This window comes from Gracilinanus agilis, chromosome 3, assembly GCF_016433145.1.
Source record: "Gracilinanus agilis isolate LMUSP501 chromosome 3, AgileGrace, whole genome shotgun sequence".
Taxonomy (NCBI): domain Eukaryota; kingdom Metazoa; phylum Chordata; class Mammalia; order Didelphimorphia; family Didelphidae; genus Gracilinanus; species Gracilinanus agilis.
Genome location: NC_058132.1, coordinates 500543204 through 500555258, shown reverse-complemented (window position 1 = coordinate 500555258; position 12055 = coordinate 500543204).

Here is a 12055-nt window from a genome sequence, read left to right as displayed (position 1 = left end):
TCTCTCTCCGTCTCTCTCTCTGTCTCTCTGTCTCTCTCTCCCTCTCTGTCTCTCTCTCCTCCCTTCCTCTCTCCCCTCCCTCTCTCCCTTTCTCCCTCACTCTGTCTCTCTCCCCCTCTCCCTCACTCTCTCTCTTTGTCTATGTTTCAGTTTCTGTCTCTCTGTCTCTTTCTCCCTCTCTCTCTGTCTCTCTCCCCTCCCTTCCTCTCCCCCATCCCTCTCTCCCTTTCTCTCTGTCTCTCCCTCTCTCTGTCTATCTCCCCTCTCCCTCCCTCCCTCTCTTTGTCTATGTCTCTGTTTCTGTCTCTTGGTCTCTCCCTCTCTCTTTATCTCTCTCTCATCCCTCCCTCTCCCCTTCCCCTCTCCCTCTCTCTCCTCCCTCTTCTCTCCCTCTTATGTCTCTGTCTCTCTCTTTCTATACCCACAAATACTATATGTATATGTATATATATATACACACACACACACATTTATTTATTTATATTTGTTTTCGTCATACATTCACACAATATCTCTATGAACTATGTTAAATTTCTTTATCTAGAAAGAAAAGTACTGAGATAACAAGTGTCTAAAGTAAATTGTTCTGTTGCAAGGCCAGCAATGGCCATAAAATAAGGTATACTGACAGACACTGTCAGAGAGACAAATGAATGATTTCCAGAACTTATTTGATAGTGACAAAAAAGAACTTATGGAGAGGGAAGGACTTATAACAGGAAGTTTTATTGAGGTAAAATAACAGGAAAGTTTAAGGATTTGCATAAAGAGGGTGGGATTTTTATAACTCAGAAAACCAGAGAAGTTCATGATTTACATATTCGTTAAAAAAATCCTTTTGCACAAAAAACTATAACTTGTCGTATGCCATAACTATCAGGCTGGGAATTGTTTTTTAATATGACTATACAAGTTTTTTTAAAGATTTAAAAATTATTTAAAATATTTTCCCATGGTTACATGATTCATGTTCTTTTACTCTCCCCCACAACCTTCCCCTGTCTGCACCCCATGTGCAATTACACTAGGTTTTACATGTATTATTGATCAAGACCTATTTCCATATTATTGATAGTTATACTAGGGTGATCATTTAGCATCTACATCCCCAATAATATGCCCATCAACTCATGTTTTCAAGCAGTAGTTTTTCTTCTGTGTTTCTTCTCCCACAGTTCTTCCTCTTTATGTGGATAGTTTTCTTTCTCATAAGTCCCTCAGCCTTGTTCTGGATCCTTGCATTGCTGCTAGTAGAGAAGTCCTTTATGTTTGAATGTACCACAGTGTAACCGTCTCTGTGTACAATGTTCTCCTGGTTTTGCTCCTTTCACTCTGCATCAATTCCTAGATGTCATTCCAGTTCACATGGATTTCCTCCAGCTCTTTATTCCTTTGAGCACATAGTATTCCATCACTAACAGATACCACAGTTTGTTCAGCCATTCTCCAATTGTAGGACGTTCCCTCATTTTCCAATTTTTTGCCACCACAAAGAGCACAGCTATAAATATTTTTGTACAAGTCTTTTTTCCTTATTATCTCTTTGGGGTATAAACCCAGCAGTGGTATGGCTGGATCAAAAGGCAGGCATTCTTTTATAGCCCTTTGAGCATAGTTCCAAATTGCTAGCCAGAATGGTTGGATCAGTTCACAACTCCACCAGCAATGCATTAATGTCCCAATTTTGCCACATCCCCTCCAGCATTCATTACTCTCCCCTTCTTTCATTTTAGCCAATCTGCTAGGTGTGAGGTGATACCTCAGAGTTGTTTTGATTTGCATTTCTCTAATTATTAGAGATTTGGAACACTTTCTCATGTGCTTATTGATAGTTTTGATTTCTTTACCTGAAAATTGCCTATTCATGTCTCTTGCCCATTTATCAATTGGGGAATAGCTTGATTTTTTTATACAATTGATTTAACTCCTTGTATATTTGAGTAATTAGATCCCTGTCAGAGTTTTTCGTTATAAAGATTTTTTCCCAATTTGTTGTTTCCCTTCTGATTTTGACTACATTGTTTTTGTTTATACAAAAGCTTTATAGTTTAATATAATCAAAACCATTTAATTTACATTTTGTAATTTTCTCTAACTCTTGCTTGGTTTTAAAGTCTTTCCTTTCCCAGAGATCTGACAACCATACTATTCTGTGTTCACTTAACTTATTTATAGTTTCCCTCTTTATATTCAATTCACCCATTCTGAATTTATCTTGGTGTAGGGTGTGAGATGTTGATCTAAACCTAATCTCTCCCATATTGTTTTCCAAATTTCCCAGCAGTTTTTGTCAAATAGTGGATTCATGTCCCAAAAGTTGGGCTCTTTGGGTTTATCATACACTGTCTTGCTGATGTCATTTACCCCAAGTCTATTCCACTGATCCTCCTCTCTGTCTCTTAGCCAGTACCATATTGTTTTGATGACTGCTGCTTTATAGTATAGTTTAATATCTGGTACTGCTTGGCCCCCTTCCTTCACATTTTTTTTTCATTATTTCCCTTGATATTCTTGACCTTTTGTTATTCCAAATGAAATTTGTTATAGTTTTTCCTAATTCAGTAAAGAAGTTTTTTGGTAGTTTGATAGGTATGGCACCAAATAGGTAAATTAATTTGGGTAGAATGGTCATTTTTATTATGTTAGCTTGTCCTAACACATGAGCAATCAATGGCTTTCCAGTTGTTTAGATCTAGTTTTATTTGTTTGGAAAGTGTTTTGTAGTTTTTTCATATAATTGCTGTCTTTGTTTTGGTAGACAGATTCCTAAGTATTTTATATTGTTTAGGGTAATTTTAAATGGTGTTTCTCTTTCTACTTCTTGCTGCTGTGATGTGTAGGAAATGTATAGAAATGCTGATGATTTATGTGCATTTATTTTGTATCCTGCAACTTTGCTAAAGTTGTTGATTATTTCTACAAGCTTCTTAGTAGATTCTCTAGGACTTTTTAAGTATACCATCATATCTTCTGCAAAGAGTGATAGCTTAGTCTCCTCATTGCCTATTTTGATACCTTCAATTTCTTTTTCTTCTCTAATTACTACTGCTAGTGTTTCTAGTACTATGTTAAATAATAGAGGTGATAATGGGCATCCTTGTTTCACTCCTGATCTTATTGGAAAGGCTTCTAATTTATCCCCATTGCATATGATGTTTGTTGATGGGTTTAGGTATATACTGTTTATTATTTTTAGGAAAGGTCCTTCTATTCCTATACTTTTCAGTGTTTTCAATAGGAATGGATGCTGTATTTTGTCAAAGGCTTTTTCAGCATCTATTGAGTTAATCATGTGATTTTTGTTTGTTAGACTGTTGATATGGTCAATTATGTGGATGGTTTTCCTAATGTTGAACCATCCTTGCATTCCTGGTATAAATCCCACCTGATCATGGTGGATGATCCTCTTGATTACTTGCTGGAGTCTCTTTGCTAGTATTCTATTTAAGATTTTTGCATCTATGTTCATTAGAGAGATTGGTCTGTAGTTTTCTTTCTCTGTTTTTGATCTCCCTGGCTTTGGAATCAGTACCATATTTGTGTCATAAAAGGAATTTGGTAGGACTCCTTCTTTGCTTATCATATCAAATAATTTGTATAGTATTGGGATTAGTTGCTCTTTGAATGTCTGATAGAATTCACTTGTGAATCCATCAGGCCCTGGCGATTTTTTCTTAGGGAGTTCTTTAATGGCTTGTTCAATTTCTTTTTCTGATATGGGATTATTTAGGTGTTCTATTTCTTCTGCTGTTAATCTAGGCAGTTTATATTTTTGTAAATATTCATCCATATCTCCTAAATTGTTATATTTATTGCCATATAATTGGGTGAAATAGTTTTTAATGATTGCCTTAATTTCCCCTTCATTAGAGGTGAGGTCTCCCTTTTCATCTTTGATACTGTCAATTTGGTTTTCTTCTTTCCTTTTTTTTATTAGATTGACCAGTACTTTGTCTATTTTATCTGTTTTTTCAAAATACCAGCTTCTAGTCTTATTTATTAATTCAATAGTTCTTTTACTATCGATTTTATTAATTTCTCCCTTGATTTTTAGTATTTCTAATTTAGTTTTCTTCTGGTGATTTTTAATTTGCTCCCTTTCTAATTTTTTGAGTTGTATACCCAATTCATTAATCTTTGCCCTCCTTAATTTGTTAATATATGCACTCAAGGATATAAATTTCCCCCTGAGTACTGTCTTGGCTGCATCCCACAGAGTTTGGTAGGATGTCTCATAATTGTCATTTTCTTCAATGAAATTGTTGATTGTTTCTATGATTTTTCTTTGACTAATTGGTTTTGGATAATCATATTATTTAATTTCCAATTAGTTTTTTATTTGCCTGTCCAGGTGCCCTTACTAATTATTATTTTTATTGCATTATGATCTGAGAAGGTTACATTTATTATTTCTGCTCTTTTGCATTTGTTTGCAATGATTCTATGCCCTATAACATGGTCAATCTTTGTGAATGTACCATGTGCAGCTGAAAAGAAGGTGTATTCCTTTTTGTCCCAATTTATTTTTCTCCACATATCAATGAAATCTAATTTTTCTAGGACTTCATTCACCTCTCTTACCTCTTTCTTATTTATTTTTTGGTTTGATTTATCTAGATCTGAAAGAGGAATATTTAGATCTCCCACTATTATGGTTTTACTATCTATGTCCTTCTTGAGCTCTGCCAGTTTCTCCTTTATGAATTTGGATGCTATGCCACTTGGTACATACATATTGAGCAGTGTTATTTCCTCATTGTTTATACTGCCTTTAATCAGGATGTAATGACCTTCCCTGTCTTTTTTAATTGGATACAAATCTTGATTCTATCACACACTGACTTTATTATCCTCTGCAATTCACTTAACAACTCAATTCTGTAGAGAACTCTTTGACTATATCAAAAAAAAGGGGGGGCAGCTGGGTAGCTCAGTGGAGTGAGAGTCAGGCCTAGAGACAGGAGGTCCTAGGTTCAAACCCGGCCTCAGCCACTTCCCAGCTGTGTGACCCTGGGCAAGTCACTTGACCCCCATTGCCCACCCTTACCAATCTTCCACCTATGAGACAATACACCAAAGTACAAGGGTTTAAAAAAAAATTAAAAAAAGAAAAGAAAAGATACTGATTTATGTTAGTAAGGGGAGAGCTCTTTCCTAAGAATTCTATGAATTAATGAAATTACTAATAAAATATGAATTAGAAATTCTCTGTTATTTCATTAGTTCTTTCATTAGTTTTTATTTCATAAAAATATGGCATTCATATTTCATAAAAACTAATGAAAGAACTAATGAAATAACAGAGATGATGGTTATACTCTATAAAAAGAATTATGAGCTTTAAAGTCCAATTCACCAACATAATATGAGTAATTTTGACTAACCTCTGAAAGCAAGATGGAACCCACTTTTATATGCTTTTGGCATAAATTGGTAAGTCCTACAAAGCCGGCTTGCTTTAATTCTGTAGGACTCAGATCTGGAAAGAAGAACAAAGTGATTCTATAAAGGTAATGATGTAAAATATCTAGGGAATCAGTGAAGAAATTAAGCAACGAGACATACTTAGATGAAGTCTAGATCAGAGAACTTGGAGTATTTGGAAGGAAAAGTGTTGATTGTGCAAAGTGTTATTTTCCTTTCATTGCTGACCTTGCCTTCCTGATATTAGACTACAAGAAGATCAGAATTGATGGAAAGGACTGGGAATTCAGTTTCCCTTTTGTTTTTTCTTGACTTTTGTAGATGGTAATGACTTGCAGAATACTTTAGCTCTGATTGAATATTCTGAGAGCTAAAACAAATTCACTTATAATTTAATTGAAGTCACTCCCTGTCACTCACTGACTTTTCCTAAGGAGTGCATTTTACACCAGAAAAAGTCATACTAATTGGAGAGAGAGAGAGAGAGAGAGAGAGAGAGAGAGAGAGAGAGAGAGAGAGAGAGAGTCAGAGAAGTTGAGTTCAAATTTATAATTAATTAAATAATTATCAACCTTGGACAAATCACTACCTCTCTGGGTCTCCTTTTCTCATCTGAAAAAATAAAAATAAATGGGCTAGGGAGGCTCTAAGGTCTTTTGTAAATTTAAAAGTATGATGCGTTAAGGAAGGAAAAAAGTATTTATTAGGTGTCTATGATGTACCAGACACTATTCTAAGCACTTTACAGATATCTCATTTGATCGTTATAACAACTGTTAGAGATAGGTGCTGCTATCACACCCATTTTACAGTTGAGAAAACTGAGGCAGAAAGCAGATGAATGACTGAGTTTCTCCAGCCCTGTGGCCCAAAGCCTGACCCTTTGTCTGTCTCTGAAAGCCTTAAGACATCAAGCTTTTACTATTTTCTCCTTACTCAAACCTGTTGAATAATATGGAAATAGGTTTTGAGTAATAAGACATGTATAAACCAGTGGAATTGCTTCTCAACTCTGAGAGGAGGGAGGGAGAGAACTTGAATCATGTAACCATAAAAATGTTCTAAAAATAAATAAAATAATGTGGGGAAAAAAGAAAACAAACAAACACCACCAACAACAATGCCTAGTTGCCTAGCTCTTACCATTCTTCTGCCTTGGAACTAATATTTAGTGCTGATTCTAAGACAGAAGGTAAGAATATGGGGGGAAAAAGTATTGGGTCATGTTACCTGTGCAGTCAGTGGATCCAGAGTCATTAGAGATTTTAAGGCAGTGACTGAATGATCACATATCTGTTATGTAGTAAAGTGGATACTTTTTTCTGTAAAGACTAGATGTTTTTTGAGATTTAATACAATTCTGAGATTTGGTTATTCCAAAGATCTCTAATTGTTTTGTACATATAAACAAAATATCAATTGTACCTTATACATTTAATGAAAGTTTAGTGAATTGAGCTGAATTGGATTTACACATAGAAGATTAAGTGACTTGTTGAAGATTTCCCGCTATAGTCCTGTCACACTCAGAGGGCTTATTTTTGAGTATCTTGAACAACTGAGCATCAATAAATGAAAGCCACCAAAGATTCATTCATTCTCAAACAGTTGTATATATTGCATTGCTGTCTTCTTAGAGTACTCATAATTTACTAATTGATAATTTATTATATCCTGACTCCGAAAATGTAGAAAGTTTTAAAGTGATTCTTCCTAATGTTCACCTTCTCTTTTCACCTTTCCACCAAAAAACCCCTCATTTGCATTGTTTTCCCTGATTTGTTATGTCTTTATAGTAGCATTTTTCAAGTGAGAAGTTCTTTTACATGAACTTTCAGTATCAATGGATATTAAATGGGTGCTAATTTTAGGGCCTCGGTATCTCATTATACCTTCTCATTGAATAATTTATCTCATTGAAATTAATGTTAGCTGTGGTTGACTTTATCAGAGGTTGCTCTAGAACAAATTATCATTCTTAGAGAGGAAAGACAGAAAATTACTGGTGCTTAATTCAGTGTATGATATATATTAAGCACAATAAAGGGAATTGAAAAATGTCTGTTTAATAAATAAAATGAATTTAAGCCAAACATGGAATTAAGGTATATCTCTCCCAGTCCAGGTCTCTGAAAGTTTTGTCTTTTGGGTAGCTGCTAAACTCAGAACCTTCTCCACCTACCCCACGTATTCCATTATTCCAGATAAAATACTCAAAATCTTACAAAAGTCATTTTTACATGAATTGACATTATTGTTGGAGTAACAGTTACAGAAATTTTCTTTATTAACCTTTACTTTGAGATAAATGAATATATAGAAAAAGGGGGAAAGGTACATGCAGATGCTGGTTTTCACCTATAAATGATTTAATATCTAAGAAAGGTTGAAATGATGATAGCTTTCTATATATAATGCTTTTAAGATTTACAAAGCATTTTCCTGAGAACAGTCCTGAAACACAAGTAGCATAAGAATAATTTATAGATGAGGAAACAAGTGTAGATAGGAGAAGCAAGGTGCCAAAATTACCCAGGAATTAAGTGGCAGAGCCAGGATGCGAATTCAAATATTCTGATTTTCACCCCAGTGCCCTTTCCACCACTGTGTGGGGATATTGTCAATAAAAGAGACTCACTCAGCATCATGTTAACTCTTGGAATTAATTCTTGATCTGTTTAGCTATAAAACTAAATCAAAAGGGGGCAGCTGGGTAGCTCAGTGGATTGAGAGCCAGGCCTAGAGACAGGAGGTCCTGGGTTCAAATCTGGCCTCAGACACTTCCCAGCTGTGTGACCTGGGCAAGTCACTTGACCCCCATTGCCTACCCTTACCACTCTTCCACCTATAAGTCAATACACAGAAGTTAAGGGTTTAAAATTAAAAAAAAAACTAAATCAAACCTAGGAAGCCTCAAAGAGTTCAAGTTCTTCCTTAATTCTAAATTTCACTAAAAATATATGGGCAGATATTCACTCAGTAAATAGAATCTGAAAAGAAGTATCACAAATCACAAAACTGAAAATAAAAAAAAATTGTATAGTGGGACAATACTTGTTGGAGAGAAGGGCAACCAGTTGGGATCAATGGAAAGAGAAAAGAATTTCAATTAAGGCACCAAAAAAGTATAAACAAAATCTGGGTCAGGTCAAGAATCAAGGTTTCTTAAGAATGTCATGATTCAAGTGCACAACATGTAAATGGAAAGTCAGGGACCCAGATTGGAAATTTCAATCTAATGATGTCTGCAAGGGATAAAGTGATACCCTATTATTTAGTGAAATGCCTGCAAGTCAACAAGAATTTATTAAACACATTTTATGTAAGAGAAACTGTACTAATCTCTGAAAATACATGGAGAGGTAGAAATAGCCTTTCCCCTCAAGGAGCTTACATTCTAATAAAGCTATCTTCTTTGCCTCACACTCCTTATTCCCAGGCTTTAGTATTTCATGATGCTGGCATGAATACTATGCCCTTGACCCATTGGCATGATTAGATCAGGCCAACTGTGTCCATTCCTGACTCAATTATACCAATTTGGCTGAGAGCTTAGTTAGATATCACTTAGGACAAGATACTTTCTAATACAGGAATCTATACATCTCTAAAAGAGAATCATTTAGCATCTACTCGAACACTAGTACTGAGGTCTACCTCTGATACTATCTGTATGCCAAGTCACTTAGCAGATATTAATTAGAAGACAAGACTAGGTTATTTTAAAAATCTTTCCCAGCTACAATAATCTGCAAATCCATTAGTCTCCAGTGATAAAAAAGAACTTGTTTGAAAAGTAGCCTAATCTATGGTTGGTCAGGACTAATGACTAGAAAGTTTTAAGCTTCTTTTGGACTAACATTTGTTTATCTAGAACTTCACTTGTTTGTCCCAGTCCTTCCTCTGGAGCAATGCATTATTAGTCTACTAGTTCTTCAATATTAAAAAAAAACAGCAAATATTCAAAAAGAGTCTTCAGCATTTTCAATCATTTCCATTTCCCTCAGTTTTTTTTTTTTTCCTCAGTACGCTTTGTTTTCCAGACCTATTAAAATCTTTGTTTCATTTTCTAGGATGCATTCTAGCTTTGTCTACATAGTTTGTCAATGATCCTGTACAGCAAACAGATGGGAAATCTGGCTTTGATTATTGAAATGCCAGCTGGAGTTTGTATTTCTACTAAAAGCAAAACAGAAGACATATTCTTGACTGACAATGTCCTCCCTGCTTTCTTCTCTATAGATTACCTTTCTCCTAACCCTATGCATTTTCACCTGGAAATCTATCTCCTTTTCTATACCATCTGACTTCTCTGACTTATTGAAAGTCCCAGTTAAAATATTACCTTCTTCCAGATGTTATTCTTGATACTTTCCTTCTATTGATTATATCGTTTACACCTAGATTATGTCATGTTTTTAAAGAGTACATTATGTGTTGCTGCCATTTTTAACTGTGAGTTCCTTGAAAGTAGAAGTTGTCTTTTGTCTTTCTTTGTAACCTCAGCACATTGCCTGGCTCATAGTGAGTGTTTAATAAATGCCTAAATTATAATATTCTTTTTTAAAATAATGATGTCATTTGCATTTATACATTTAATTTTCTGTCACTTTAATTTCCAAAAAATATCTCTTGCCTTATTCCTTTAAGAGACCTTTACTTTATAATAAAGATAAAATAAAGCAGAATAAAAGGCAGTTCAGGAAAACAAATACAAAAGCAAATACATTAACTATTTTTGATGGCATATGTAGTATTGCATATTTTTAAAGGAAGGGATCTAGGTGTATTTTCTCAGTTCTCCAGGTTCAAGTTGCGGAATTCAAACTGTAGAGTATTCAGTTGTTTTTGGTGTACTCTCTGTTTATAGTCATAATAATTTTTGAACATTCTTAATTTACTCAAATATCATGTCCTCCAGGTCTATACTTTTTCTGGATTCTTCATGTTTATTATGGCACAATGATATCCCAATAGATTAATGCACTAAAATATACTAGTGGGATAAAAGTAATTAAAGAACTCAGATCAATGACCAACTATGATTTCAAAGGATTAATTATGAAACATGTTACTTTCTAAATGATAAGTAATAGACTCAAGATTTTAAATAAGATCCATACTTGGACATCACCAATGTTAAGAACTTTATTTGCTTACATGCATATTTATTACTAGTAATTGTCCTTCTTATTATTTCCAATTCAATTTGTGGTAGGAGAGAAGCACACCATGGTTAGCATAATAAAGAAGAAACAAAAGAAAGAGATTTTGTAAAGTATTTTTTTAAATGTACAGAAAAAGACAGAAGGAAGTACAGAAAGAAACACAAAGAGACCAATTTTGCAAGTTATATTTTAAAATTTATTGTATATTTAAAAGGAAACACAAGCTATATGAAATAGATTCAGAGTTCCATGGACAATCCTCTTTATTCTAATAACTTATATGGAAATTAATTCTCCTTTTAGTTTGGTGTTAAAGTTCAAAATTAAGAATTAAAAAAAATTGTTATTGGGTTTAAAGCACCCAATGTTAATCATTTTCATCTTTTTAAATCTTAGCTGTGTTTTGTCATGAGAAGATATTTTTAAGAACTAATATCATATACAAATTGTCTTCTATATCTTTTCTGGTTAAGAATAATCACTTTAAGCATTGTTGAAAGTTAGATAAACTGGTTTTCTTCTAAAATTTTTATGCTATGACCTTGAATATTCAGGTTGCATATCTTTTCTGAGCTTACCATAGTAGTATGTAGTGTAAGATTTTGGACCAAATCTAATTTGGAACTTTCCGGTATTGCCAGCAGTTTTTGTCAAATGATAGTTCTTCTCCAAAAACTTATGTTTTTGAGTTAATCTAACATAGAGTTACTGAGCTTGAGCATTTCTTATTCTTATTCATTTAATCTGTTCCCTGGATCAAACTTTCTTTAACTTAACCCTACTAAATAGATTGGAACATTTCTGTTTTATAATACAACTTGACATTGATAGGTGCTATTACTCCTTCCTCATTAGTTTTTCCTATTTTCTTGTTGAGATTTTAGACCCTTTATTTCTCTAAATGAATTTTGTTATTATTTTGTCAAGCTCTACAAAGGATCTCTTTGGTAGGTATAATACTTGTTTTGATTGGTACAGCACTTTCTGTAAATTTATTTAGGCAGTATGATTTTAATTATATTGATACAACTTGTCCTTAAGCAATTCTTTAAATTATTTTTTATTTCTTTAGAACATTTGTATGTCTTCAATGTAGGTTTGTAGTTTGATGTATAACTATTTTATGGTTTTGTAGTTATTGAGATTTCTTTTCTATTTTTCCTCTTCAAATTTTATATATAGAAATACCATTGAGTATTAAATTTTGCTACTTTATTTAAACAACTAATTGTATCACAGTTTCTCTGATGTTTTTCAGCAATTTTCTAAGTAAAACAACAAGTCTCCTGTCCACAGAAGTAAATATAGCCTTCTTGAGAGTTCTCTGGAAAATTCACATCTATGTTTGCATTTGTATTTGGATAAGTTCTCTTTCTCACATTGTTTACACACGTCCTTTTGAGATTGGAAGTCATCTGGGATCTCCTTTTCTAGATGCCCTGACTTCTTTTTTTTTTTTTTTT